Source organism: Sus scrofa, chromosome 2 (assembly GCF_000003025.6).
Source record: "Sus scrofa isolate TJ Tabasco breed Duroc chromosome 2, Sscrofa11.1, whole genome shotgun sequence".
In the NCBI taxonomy this organism is placed as follows: domain Eukaryota; kingdom Metazoa; phylum Chordata; class Mammalia; order Artiodactyla; family Suidae; genus Sus; species Sus scrofa.
In genome coordinates this window covers 144,236,186-144,249,841 of record NC_010444.4, presented here as the reverse complement: position 1 = coordinate 144,249,841, position 13,656 = coordinate 144,236,186, and the positions used below count along the sequence as shown (strand labels likewise).

The 13,656-nt window shown below is 47.2% G+C and overlaps 1 protein-coding gene across 4 annotated transcripts in view; it reads left to right on the top strand.

Moving 5' to 3' along the window:
* The window catches only part of FGF1 (fibroblast growth factor 1), a 107,500-nt gene continuing 102,340 nt past the window's right edge, over positions 8,497-13,656 (top strand). For 2 of the 4 annotated variants that reach the window (XM_013987618.2, XM_013987617.2), the window contains exon 1: positions 8,499-8,927. The gene's annotated coding sequence lies outside the window, so the exon portion shown is untranslated. Of the gene's footprint in view, positions 8,928-13,656 lie in introns of all 4 variants that reach the window. The other 2 variants (XR_002341962.1, XM_003124010.5) reach the window with 2 other exon arrangements.

Sequence of the window (13,656 nt, the reverse complement as noted above, 5' to 3'; positions counted from 1 at the left end):
TGATCCCGTGTCCCTGTCCATTTTTAGCTTGTCTCAGCTTGGCTTCTCTGTAAAGGAAGCTCAGCTGAGCGCAGGACAGGACTGAGCTGGGATATGGAAAAGCCACCGAGAGAGACAGTCCAGGGGACAGTAGTTCCCTGGGCTGTGGGCTTTGCTTTGAGAAGGGCCAGGTCTTTGGTCCCATGCTGACCCAAGAGGGACACCCCTGTGGGGTCCTCAGTAGCGGGAGGGGAGCTGCTTGCGGGGAAGGGAGACAGCAGCCTCCGTGGACTTGCCCTTTGCTGAGGGCTCTGCAGCCAGTGGCCCCCATCTGGGGAATAACACCACTACACAGTTATTACTAACTAAGCTCCCGTGTCTGGCATGGAATGCTCACAAGCTGGGTAAGGCAGCCCTGACACGGATGTGAGGACGCTGGAGCCACACCCCCGTCCCTTGCAATCCGGTGTTTTCAGACCCTGGGAAAGGAAGGAGCAGAGAAGCAGCCTTTGAACCCTCTCTCATTAATGAGAGACAGGATCTTTATACTGCTATGGGAACACTTGCAGAGGAATACACTTCCTTTCCATGCCTCTCCAGCTTGAGTCCCAAGCTCTTTTTACCAAATGCTTTCTACTCTGTGACATGCTTTGCCCACTGTCTATTATTAGACACATCAGAAAAAAGTCCGCCTTTGACTTCTCTTCCTCTGGCTTCTCACTCCTCATTCGTGGGAGGGGTGGTGGTTGGGGTAGGGGCCCTCTCCTTTCAATAGAACATGAGTGACAACGAGATGACAGTCATCTGAAAACTCACCTTGGTGCCAACGCAGCCTGGATATGGGCTCTGCCTCCTTTGCAAACGACACCTTGTCCTGGCTTCACCCCCCCACCCCCCCAGATGGCACAGCTGATGGGACAGGAGAACATACATATTTTAGAGCATTTACAGCATCGTTTCTCCCCACCCCCACTTCCTGAGAAGGTGGATTTCGTCTTGGCCAGCTCAGTTTCGGGGCCCTTCTTGCATTGGTTATAAGAAAGTACGGGAAGGGATTCTGAATTGTGCCATGCTGTGGGTCACAAGACTTGGGCTCACTGAAGAAAAGGCAGAGAATTAACTATTGGAGAAAGCAGACTAGAGGAGGTGAGGTTGGGGTGAGGGAGAAAGATCCAGGGGGAATTAAAGCGATAAACGGAGGTGGATTGGAGTAGCTGCTGGGCTGTCGGGAGGAGGGTTTGGAAGAGAGATGGGAGAGGATTTTTCAGAAATGTTGTTGGTGTTATAATTGGAATCCATCCTCCCCTTGACATTTTTCAGAGATTGCAGTAAAGACAGAAACTGGTTATGAAGTTATTTTTTGTAGGAGGGACTGGTGTTTATTCAAGGCAGCCTGGACCACTGTAAAGGAGAGCCCCCCTTCACCCCATTTCTCCCATCAGCACACGTGGTAGTCCAGCTATCTCACACTGCTCTCCTATGGGCTGCGTTTGGACCCCAGATGGATCTAGTGTGGCTCATTGAGAGTTAACTTTTTTAGCTACCATTGAAAATTAGGATTTCACGTTTAACAAGCCTGTGTTTCCTACTTCTCTTAAAAAACCAGGAAAAATTTGGCAACATGAGACTTTCATTCCCATGAGGCAAAAACAGGCCCTTGCTCTCAGGTTGGCCCCAGCGCCACCACTCACTTAAGGTGTGCATGTGTGTATACACCTGGCCCATTTCCTGCATTTGTATTTCCTGCCATCTGGTACCTTGGGGGTCTGCTTTCCTGCTGAGGACAATTAGAAAGGCTGGACAAAATAAAAATAAAATCAGCCTGAAGGCATCAAAGAGTTAATGAGAGAATGGAGACTTGCCAACCCAGTTCTGGGAAACAGTGAGCATCCAGGGAGACAAGCCCAACACCTGGGGGCTCTTTTCCCCTTGGGACACCTGCTGCTTCAGGAGGAGATAACTAAGAAACTGAGAGGTCAACCTGCACCTAGCAGCTTTGCACGTCTAAGGGGACCAAAGTTGGAATCTGGGGCCCACCAAAGAAGAGGGGGCCCTGTAACCCCCCATTTTAGGCAAGGCCCTGAAGGACTGTACCTTAAGACTGGGTGAATTGGAAATAACCAGATTTTGCCAGGCCCGAGCTCAGCTTCCAATGAGTCTGATGCTTCAAATGGATTAAGGGTATCTCAGGTTGCTAGTATCCCTGGGTGCCTAGCAGATACAAATGTATGCACTGTCTGGAGGAGGAGAGCATCGTAACGTCTCATGCTACTTCTACGAACAATCTTAGTTCTACACACAATTTCAGTCTGAAAATACCCAGGCACACAAGGAGACACAATAACATGAACAAGATCCAGCAGAAACAACTACAATAGCAACAATCCTAGAGAACTCCAGTTATCGGAAAGACAGACTTTGTGCAAAGGAGATAAAAGACAAGACTGAAAAATCTGGCAAAGAACTAGACACTTAAAAATATCATTGACACAACATGGTAAATTAACTATAATTTTAACAATTAAAAAAAGATAATCATGATTTGAAAGACAACTGAGTGGCATTTTAGAGCTGAAAAATATAACAAAAGTACAGAGTTCCGTTGGATGTGTTTAATAGGATCGTAGACATAGTTAAAGAGAGAATTGATGAACTGGGGATTAGGTTAGAAGAAAACATCAGCATAAAACATGGAGAGACACAATGATGGAAAATGCTGTGGGGAGAATACTCTTATATGGAAAATAAAGTGAAAACAGAGGTTCTGGAAGGAGAAGAGAGAGAGAACAGGGCAGTAGAAATATTTGAAGAGAAAATATTTGAGAAATTGCCAAAATTGACTGAAAGCATCAAGCCACAATTCCAGAATCCCTGAGAAACACAAGAAGGACAAGTAAAAAGGAAGCAACACTTAGGCATGTCATAGAAAAATAGAGAAAAACCAAAGACAAAGAGAAGAAAAATGTTGCGGGGGGGTGGGGGAGGTGTGTGTGTGGAGGAAACAAAAAAGCTACCATTACTTGAAAAAAAGAAACAGACTGTTAGCTTACTTCTTTGTTTTTGTTTTGTTTGGCTGTGCTCACAGCATGCAGAAGTTCCCGGGCTAGGAACCTATGCCAGAGCTGTGACCTGAGCCACAGCAGTGACAATACCAAATCCTTAACCTGCTGAACCACAAGGGAACTCCTAGCTTTCTTCTTGACAGAAACAATGGAAACTAGAAATTAGTAGAATTTAAATACCTCTAAATTGATGAAAAAGATTACTGCCAGCCTAGAATTCCATTCCCAGTGAAAATATCCTTCAATAATAAAGGTAAAATTAAGACATTTTTAAGATTCTTTACCAACATTGGATACTAAGGAGTGTTCTTTAAGCAGAAGGAAAATGATTTAAGATGATAGGTTATAGATGCAGGAAGAAATGAAGAACAATGCAAAGGTTAAGTTGAATAAATCAAATGAATTACTATACAAAACAACGTAACAATGTCCACTGGGAATTTTAAAAAAAGGTACATGGTTGGGAGTTCCCATTGTGGCACAGCGGAAACAAACCCAACTAGTATCCATGAGGAGGCAGGATCAATCCCTGGCCTGGCTCAGTGGGTCAGGGATCTGGCATTGCTGTGAGCTGTGATGTAGGTGGCAGATGCAGCTTGGATCTTGTGTTGCTGTGGCTGTGGTATAGGCCAGCAGCTGTAGCTCTGATTTGATCCCTAGCCCAGGAACCTCCAAATGCCATGAGTGTGGCCCTAGAAAAAGAAAAATTTTTTTAAAGTATGTGTAAGTCAGGATGGAGAGGTCAATAGAATTAAAATATTAAAATGTTCTAAGGCCCTTGTATTACTATGGAAGAAGATAAAAATACTAATTTAGATTAGGCTTTGATAATTCAAAGATACATACTGTGATCTCTAGGATAACTTCTGAAAGAGAAATGAAAATATATAAATTCCAAGGTAATATAGGGAAAAACAGAATATTCAACCACCCTAAAAGCAAGCAAGAAAGGCAAATAAAAAGAACAAAGAACATGTAGGATAAATTAAAACATCGAATAAGATGGTAGCTTTAAACCCAAATATATCAGTGATTACATTGTGTAAATGAACAAAATACTTCAACTAAAAGCTAAAGAGTATCAAAACTGAATTTTAAAAAATCCATATACTATTTATAAGAAGCACATCTAAAACATTAATTTTTCAAATATTAAAAGTAGAGTGGGCAAAATATAAATATTAACCACAATTGTATTAACAGTGTATATTAATATCAAAGTATCTTCATACAAATAGCGTTACTTCAGCTCAAGAAGGATACATCATAATGATAAAAATTTCAATTCACAAGGAAGATACGGTGATTAAAACTAGACCACATCTTATAATGTAGCTTCAAAAATATGAAGCTAATATTGACCAAAAAAGCACAAGAGATAACCAGATAAATGAGTAAGGATGTAGATTATCTGAACATGATCAGCACACTTGACTTAGGGGACATATATATAATATTGCAGCCAGCGATTATATAATTCAAGGTCTCCAAATATTTACAATCCCCCACCTTCCAAGGGTTAGGGTTAGGGCTTATTTATAACTTCCAACCTTCTAAGGGTTAGGGTTTAGGGTTAGCTGCCTAACCCTAAACAATAATCTTAACCCCAACCCTGAGTGATAATATAATTCAAGGTCCCCAAATATTTACAACTCCCCACCTTCCAAGTAAATAATAGAATTGAACTTCTCCCCCTCATTTTAGGTTAGGTGTGGCCCTAAGACTCATTTCAACCAATGAGGTGAGTAGGAGTACCCTCCAAGGGCTACTGTGAAAGTAAACATCTCCTTTCCTTCCTAAAAACAGAGGGCTGGGGCTCCGTCCGTCTGGGTCCCGACCTGAGAGTGACACAGAGCAGAGCTAGAGCTGCCGGGCCAACCTGAGGGTGTGTGACAAACAGACCCCTGTTGTTTTCAGTCACAGTCATGTGGGAGTCATTTACAACCACGGTAGAACCTGGTCTATCTAATACAAGTAGAAGAAGAAGGCTGTTTTGCAGGCACAGAGGTGAGCTCGTCTTGAAAGAGTACGGTGAGGTCACGGTGACTGAAGCCCTGGGGAGGACGGGTGAGAACGGGGCTGGGGCAGGAGGAGCAGCTCCCAAGAAGACCCTCGAGGACTGGCTAGATGCAAATCTTGAAGGGTCTCGGATTTAACAGTAAGGAGTGGATATGGTCCTGCAAGTTGAAGGTTCTCCAGAAGCAGGTGACTGGCTGTATACTGGTAGTGATGGGAGGATGAACTGGGGACGATCTCGCTGGTGTGAAAGGGGGAATCAGACGGAGAATATTCCCAGTGAACATGGCACACGTTTTGTGCTTGTGACAGTTGTTTTCCACTTCCTGGAGGGAGCTATTTTTAAGAATTTGGTGGGAATTCCCCAGCAATGGCACGCGCACACACACACACACGCACACACACACACACACACACAATCTAAACAACTTAAAAACACAAATCAGATCAACTACATTCTACCTGCAATTCTGAAGCTATTTTTTCCCCCAGTTAATGCTTTCAAGGCTCTTTTCTGTGTCATCTCAAATAAATGTGCCTTTTTCTTTTTTAAATTGACTGCCTAGTATATCCTTGCATGGCTGAACCAAATTATGTGGCTATTTCCCTCCTGACATTTAGGTTGTTTTCACTATTACAATGTTTTAGCAACCATATTATGAATCATTTCCATAGATTATTGTGTCTTCTTTCAATGGACAGCAAGACTGGTTTTGCCATCACTTTCATGCTGAGAATTCCAGGCTGGGTAACAGGAACACCACCAGGCAGGCCGTGTGAGATGACAGTTTTGGTGAGAGATACCTGGCGTGCCTTGATTATGCCCAGAAGAGCGTCTGAAACATAGTGGGCCCTCAAGAAGTACTTTCTTGTTGATGAATGAATCCCATCCACTGTCAACCCTTACTGGGCCTGCCCGTTCTCATCTGTAAGGGATTTTTCAACCTCAACACTACTGCCTCGGGGGCCAGCCTGGATAATTGACGTGAGGTGCTGTCAAGGACACTGCAGAAGGTTTTGCAGTATCTTTTGCCTCCACCCATCAGATGCCTTGAGCACAACCCCAGTCGCAGCAACCAAAATTGTCTCCAGAAACTGCCAAATGTCTTCTGGGGAAAGGGGGTTCCCACTGATGTATAATACGGACTGTATTTGTGCAAAGGCAAAGGGCCTTTCTAAAAACAACCGATGCTGCAAAGATTGATCCTGCTTTTTCCCCGCCCTGCCCCATTAAAATGGCCTTTCTTCCTGGGTCTCCACAGTCCTTTCAAACAGATAAGGAGGTACCTTTTTCAAGGTTAAGACCTCATTCCTGACCTCCCCACAGTGTGTTGGGTCAGCCCAAGACAATGCCTGACACATAGAAACTCAGTGGGTGTTGGTTGGATATATGGATGGATGCATGGATGGATGGATGGATGGATAAGAGCCGATGATCAGTCAACAAGAGGCACTCCAGGAGCAAGAGTCTTTGCCCCTCCTGAACCTTCTAAAACCATTTTGAAAAATAATGTTACTCATACTCGCATTTAAAAATTGATCTTAAATATTCACTCCAAAGTTCACATAGATTCAAGATAATAGCTTCCCATATACTGTAAATATTGGAAATAAAAAATTAAGCTGTGGCATCATTCTTTAAATGTATCTACTAATCTGTTACTCTTATTACCTTTTCTTTCTTTCTTCTTCTTTTTTTTTTAGGGCCTCACCCACAGCATATGGAGGTTCCCAGGCTAGGTGTCGAATCAGAGCTGTAGCTGCCGGCCTGCACCACAGCCACAACAACGTGGGATCCGAGCTGCATCTGCGACCTACACCACAGCTGACAGCAACGTCAGATCCTTAAGCCACTGAGTGAGGCCAGGGATCGAACCTGCGTCCTTGTGGATGCTGGTCAGATTTGTTTCTGTTGTGCCATGAGAGGAACTCCCATCATTACTGCCTCTAATATCCTCTACAGTTTGCTTTCACAGTGCTCTCCCTCAAATTCAAGGGACAGAAGAGACAAAGTTGTTAAATAAAAACTGCCTTAGTTATTGAGGGAAGCTGAATTCAATTATTAAAGGAAGCTTCCAGTTTGAGAATGTGAACTTAGAGGTTTCTATATTTGAGGCAAAGGTTCCTTAGGTTTGTGAAGAGTGAGGGGGATGCTTTCCAGTAGGGGAAGGATTATTAGGAACACAGGCATGTTCTCAGGCAAGCCAGTTTTATGAAAAAGTACCTAAAGAAACGGGGAACCTGGAAAGTGGTTCTCTAAAAATAACCCCCCCCACCCCGGGTGCCCATTGGAAAGTCTTGAAAACCACCATCCTGGGGCGAATCATGCTAGTGGCCAGCAGAGGGCAGTGTTGGACAAGCTGTTAGGCTCCATCTCCCTGGCTCCTCCCCAGGGCAGTAGACAGAAAGGGCAATTTCCCCTGGAGGCAGTGGCGAGCCCAGCCTGGGCGGCCCAGCCCAGTCTTCTCTGGTGTGTGTGTTTGCACAGTGAATTATTCATAGGAAACTGGCTTCATGGAGACTGGAGGCCAGAGACTCTCCATCCTGTACCAAGAATCAGGGCCTGGGACTGGACACAGATGAAAACCCTTATTCTTTTTCCCCTTCAAGAAACTGTGTTTGGGGGAAGAAATTGAAGAGTGACGTCATGGGTATGAATCAACCATGGACGTTTTTGTTTTTCTTCTTAAAGAAATGAAAACAACAGTGAAGTCTCAATAATTTATAGCTTCAGGAGACAGGGAGCAAAGTGGCAGCAAGCTGCCGCTCTGCGAGCTCACCCTCCCTGGCCTCTGCCCCTCTGGCAGAGCTGTCAGGGCTCTAGAAACAACCATGCTGATGGCGCGAAGAGGAGGATGGGCAGGTGGCATTTTGTCAGGCAGGAGGGCTTCCCAGCTTCCCAGGCAGGTCTGGAGAGGAAGGATCAGAGGTGAAAATCCAAGTTCCTTAAATATTTAAAGTTTTACAAGCTTAGGAGTTAAAAGCAGAAACAGCCAGGGGAAACAGCCAGCATCTCTGTGATTCAGGGTTCGAGCCTGACTCGTCACATGCTCACACCCCCCGCCCGAGGTTGCTAAGAGGGGCTCTTATGTCTGCAGCCAGAAGTGTGTTGACGGTAGGAATGCAGTACAAAGCAGTGACTTTGCTCATGACACATATCCTTCCTGAATCCTCAAAGGGTGGGGATGAGCTGGTGGAAATAAAGTTAGGAATCTGAACTAGCTGCTCGGATATACTAAAAGTGACCTGGGGAGAAAGACCCTCTGGCTGCCCTTCCGCCTTGCACAGGGAAAGGTAACCGGGCCGGTTCCAAAAGTGGCTCGGAGACAGCTTGGATGGGACATCTGTCCTTTCATCTGGCATCTATCCAGCCCCCAAATAGCTTCTGTGTTTGGTCCAAAAATAAAATCACATGAGAGGGGGGAGAAATAAATGCACAAGGACTTGCCCTTGGACTTTCTGTGAGTGCCCCAGCCACCCTGGTCAGGGCCCTGGGAGCGTGGCCTCACCATACACTCCCCTGCCTCCCTCTCGGGGCTCCCCAAGGCTGGGGAACCAACGACCTGGATCAGGGCGGGCGTGGGCTGCCGTCTGCAGGCAGCCCCTTCTCTGGGGCCCCCTCGAGCCCCAGTCACAGCAGTGAGGGAGCGGGAGAGAGAGGACCGCAGACCCAGCCGCCCGCACTCCAGGGAAAAAGGGCATCGCCTCCTTTGGTGAAGGACACTCCCTGCTGATGGAGGATGGGAAATCCCTTCCTCCTGCCGCAGCCCAGCTGGCCTGCAGTGGACCTGCTAGGACAGTGTGGACCTTGTAGGCTGTCGCAGCTGCCGTCGCCCCAGAGAGAAAGCGCCCCAGAGCCAAAGCTCCAAGGTGAGTGCGCCTGTTTCTCCAGGGGGCTCAGATTGCGGTGGACGTTCTGCCTGGCTTCAGGCTTATGCTCAGCATGCATGCTCTCCACACGCCCCTTCTCCCTCTTCTCCTCCCTGATCTGAGTCCGTGGCGGGGGTGAGTCTATGTGATGGATGCTGGGGTAAAACATTCCTGCACTCTCCTCTCTCACTCGGAGGCCAGCCTGCTTCCAGAAAGAACTGGGTGAGTCTAATGCTTAGCAGGGAAGCAGGAAGGGGTTCCTACCAAGTGAATTATCTTTGCTGAGATCCAAGAAGACATTTCTCCGAAGAACCATTAGACAGATTCCATTACAGTCACGTTAATGTCTAGCTTTGAAAAGCTCTGCCTCAAATAGGAAATAAACAAAAGGATGCCAGCTGAACCCTTGTCATTGGGCAAAAAGGAGAAAATGCAAATGTGGTCTGCAGAGCTTCCTCCCCCGCCTCTTACCCTATCTCTTCCTGATGTCTTGGAACCCTGCAAAATATTCTTAACAGATCCAAGAATTCATTTCTTTGGTTGTGAACAAGAAGGAATACATCAAGGGTTTGGGAAGAACTGCTCTGAAAGCAGAGCCCAGGGACAAAGAAGAAGGGAGAAATTTTGTGGAGCCATGGTTTCTTCCTTCTCTAGTCTCTGCCTCCCAAGCCTGGGACAGGTGCCTGCACCGCTTCTGGGATACGGGCTAAAGTCTCCATCACTTGGGCACATGCACTGTTTTTCCGAGACACGCACCGCCCCTCACTAGGGACCACAAATAGCTATGCTGAGGGTAAACCAATAAAATGTTGGTAGGAACAAGGTACCTCCTTGACTATGTCAAGATTCTTTTAGGGACAATGGACTGAAATCCAGTTGGAAGAGACTTAGGCAACTGGCAAGGCCAGGGGTTTGGGAAGGTGGGGTCCAGGTGCCTAGGCAATGGCACCCTGAATCTGTCTCTCTGCATTTGTTGGCTCTGTGTCCCTGCGTCATTCTGTTCCCCGGGAGGCTCACCTATCCTGGGGGCAGGGTGGCGGCCAGCCGCTCCAGGCTGCACCCTGGGGGCACAGCCCCCCTTCAAGAACGGTGCTCCCCTTCCCTGCAGTTCTAGCTAGACTCTCAGGGTCACGTTTCACAGAGCCAGTGTGGGTACTGCACCCAGCCCTGCCATGGGGTCTGGTCATCTCCACCCCAAAGCACATGCCCTGAGAGTGATGACGGGCGGGGGTCCCCAAAGACAATCGAGGGGGCTGGCTGCAGGACTGCCGAGGTCCCTGCTTACCATTTTCTGCTGCGTTTTTGGTGGGCTGTCTGGATGAAGAGCCAAAACTCCTCCAACATAACTCCTCCTCCTTCCTCCCTCTTTCCGTCCACAAAAATGTCTTAGTGACAGAAAGTCTCATAGGGCACGTGACTGTCTACTGAACAGGTGCCTGGCAGACCCCATGGCCTGTCTTTCCTAGGGACCCTGAGAGTGGGAAAGACACCAGAAGGTTTGTCTCTGGCTCAGTCCCCAGACTGCTCCCCATGCCTACACCCACCGGGCCCCCCCCCCCGCCCGTGCTCCCATGGGTGTCCCCTTTCCCTCCCGCCCCTGCCCGCTGCTGTCTCCCTCTGCTCTGTGATGTGAACCCTCCAGCCTTTATGGGCTGGACTCCTCTGGCCCCTCCAGTCTCTCCTGCCCTCTCCACTCCTGAACCCGGACAGCCCTGCCCCCAGCACCACAGTTCCCTCTGATGCCTTGTTGCCCTCCCAACCTGAATTTTACATTCCTGGGGACAATGAAGTTCCATCCCCAGCCCTCTCTGTGGCATCTGATACATGTCAGGGGTTCCCAACCACTTAAAAAAAATCAGCCTCCCTAAATAGCTTAGAGAGGATGGCTGGAGTATGTGAGATCCTGAATTCTGATTTTATAAGTGACATAATAACCATGACAGGGAGTTCCCCTTGGGGCTCAGTGGTAACAAATCCAACCAGGATCCATGAGGACGCAGGTTTGATCCCTGGCCTCGCTCAGTGGGTTAAGGATCTGGCGGTGCTGTGAGCTGTGGTGTAGGTCACGGACACAGCTTGGATCTGGTGTGGCTGTGGCTATGATGTAGGCTGGTGGCTACAGCTGCAATCTGACCCCTAGCCTGGGAGCCTCCATAGGCCATGACTGTCACCCTAAAAAGCAAAAAAAAAAAAAAAAAAAAAAGAAAAGAAAAAAAAGAATAACCATGAAAGACAGGCATTAATGGAGCTCCGAATGTATGCTGGGAGGTAAATACTGCTATTATCCCATTTAATAGATGGGGACACTGAGCCTCAGAGAGCTTAGCCACCTGTCCTGGATCACACAGCTAGTAAGTGGTGGCCTGGGGACAGGAACCCAGGCATGCCTTCCATTGCCCTTCCTATTAAATCCCTCAATTACGCACTTAGCAATGGCTCTTTCTACAGCCTGATTTTATTTTATTTTTTAACTTTTTGGTGGTTCTTTTTTTTTTTTTTCTTTTTAGGGCCACACTTGTGGCATACGGAGGTTCCCAGGCTAGGGGTCTAATCGAAGCTACAGCTGCCAACCTACGCCACAGCCACAGCAACTTGGGATCTGAGCCGCCTCTTCAACCTACACCTCAGCTCAAGGCAACGCCAGATCCTTAACCCATTGTGCAAGGCCAGGGATTGAACAACCGCAACCTCATGGTTCCTAGTCGGATTCGTTAACCACTGCGCCACAACGGGAACTCCCTGGTGGTTCTTTTTTTAGGTTTAATAAATATGAGTTCTAATTTCCTACATATACATACCCACAGAGAGGAAGAAATGGCATTAAAAAATAAGTAAAACTCCCACCTAATTGTAATATATCAAGTGTGTTTCAAATCAATCATCTTTAAAAGCACATTTTATAAAATATCTCCAGTAAGTTGACCATACATTCCTATCATGTGTTTCTGATTTGCTGCTGAGAGACGTGAACCACACAATAGAAAGGCAGCAAAGATAATCAATTGCTCCTCAACTCTAACACCTAAAGTTAAAAAAGTTGGGTGAATGACACAAAGTATGAAAATTTCCGTAAATATTTGCCCATAGCCAGAAAATATTCAGGTTTGGTCTATTCCGCTGCCTGATTTTAAAGAGCAAGGGGCACAGGTCAGAGAGCTTGAGGAGTTCAGTATTTTCAGCCCCTCTTCTGCCACCCTGGCTCTCAGTGCCTCTGTGGGGGGGGGGGTTGTTATTAGACTGTACCCAGGGGTCAGGGGTCACACCCCTACTCCAGAGCCAAAGAGAAGGTCAGGGACATGGGGATTTCCCAAAAGGAGGTACCTCTGGGGCTCTGCAGAGAGCGAGGTGTTTTTTGATTAAATGACGGCTCTAATTAGAGTGGTCTTGGGGGAAACATTAGCTGGAGGGTGGGCTTGAGAATTTAAGCTTTGCCCACCCGGCTGTCCGTCTCTAGGCATGGCCCCTGAACAGGTGACCAGGCAGGGACCCCCCTCAGAGGGCAGCTTGCAGGATTTGGAAAGCAACCAAATCAGATCTCAAAGGAAATTCACATCTTAAGCAAATGGCATTTTTTATACCGTCTGTGCCTCCACATCCAGCCACTGTCCTCTTGGTTGATGCTATTACCTGCGGGACACCTTGGTCTGAGGGTATCTGTCACCTGGGGAGCCCCTGATCTGAGGGTATCTTGTTTCTCTGACGCACATGAACCTACTCCTCTGGGTGAACATCTCAGGAGCAGATCCCATGGGGTTTATGTCCCGAATCCTCACAATATCCCTGAGAAGAGTCAGAGCTCTGGGGTCCTCTGGGGTCCTCACAGCGGAGGCACAGTGACACGGAGTCACATCCCAGGCAACACAGAAGCCTGGAGAGGCCCAGACTTAGGACAGAGGAGCTCTCAGATCTTGCAGAACCCAGCCTACTGGCTTCCTCATGAGGTCGTGATAGAACACAACTGAAACCCCAAGGATTACGTAGGCTAAGTAAAATGCTTGGTGTAAATCTTTAAAAGAAAAAGTACCACTGGACCCAAGAGAACTGAAAAATGTATGCTCACACAAAAACCTGTACATAACACAAATGTTCACAGCACTGTCATCCATGACGGCCGAATTGAGGAAGCAAGGCTGAGGTCCGTTCATCGATGAATGAATAAAATGTGGCATCAATTGGATTATTGCTCAGCAAGGAAAAGCAATGATGTTCTGGTACACCCTCCAGTGCGGACGAACCTCAAAGGTGTTACGCTTTTGAAGGAAGAGCAACCCACACTGTATGATCCCACTTAGAGGAAGTGGCCAGAACCAGCAAATCTACAGAGACAGAAAGTAGACTAGCCATTGTCTCGGCCTGCAGGGAAGGGGAATGAGGAATGAGAGCCAACGTGAATGGGGTTTCTTTCTTTCTTTTTCCTTTGTCTTTTTAGGGCCACACCCACAGCATATGGCAATTTCCAGGCTAGGGGTCCAATTGGAGCTGCAGCCATGGGACACAGCCATAGCCACAGCCACACTGGATCCAAGCCGTGTCTGCAACCTACACCACAGCTCATGGCAACGCCGGATCGTTAACCCACTGAGCAAGGCCAGGGATCGAACCCGTGTCCTCACAGATGCTAGTCAGGTTGGCTAACTGTGAGCCATGACGGGAACTCCAAATGGGGTTTCTTTTGAGGATGACAATTAAGTTCTAAATTAGATAGGGGTGATGGTTGCACAACTTTGTG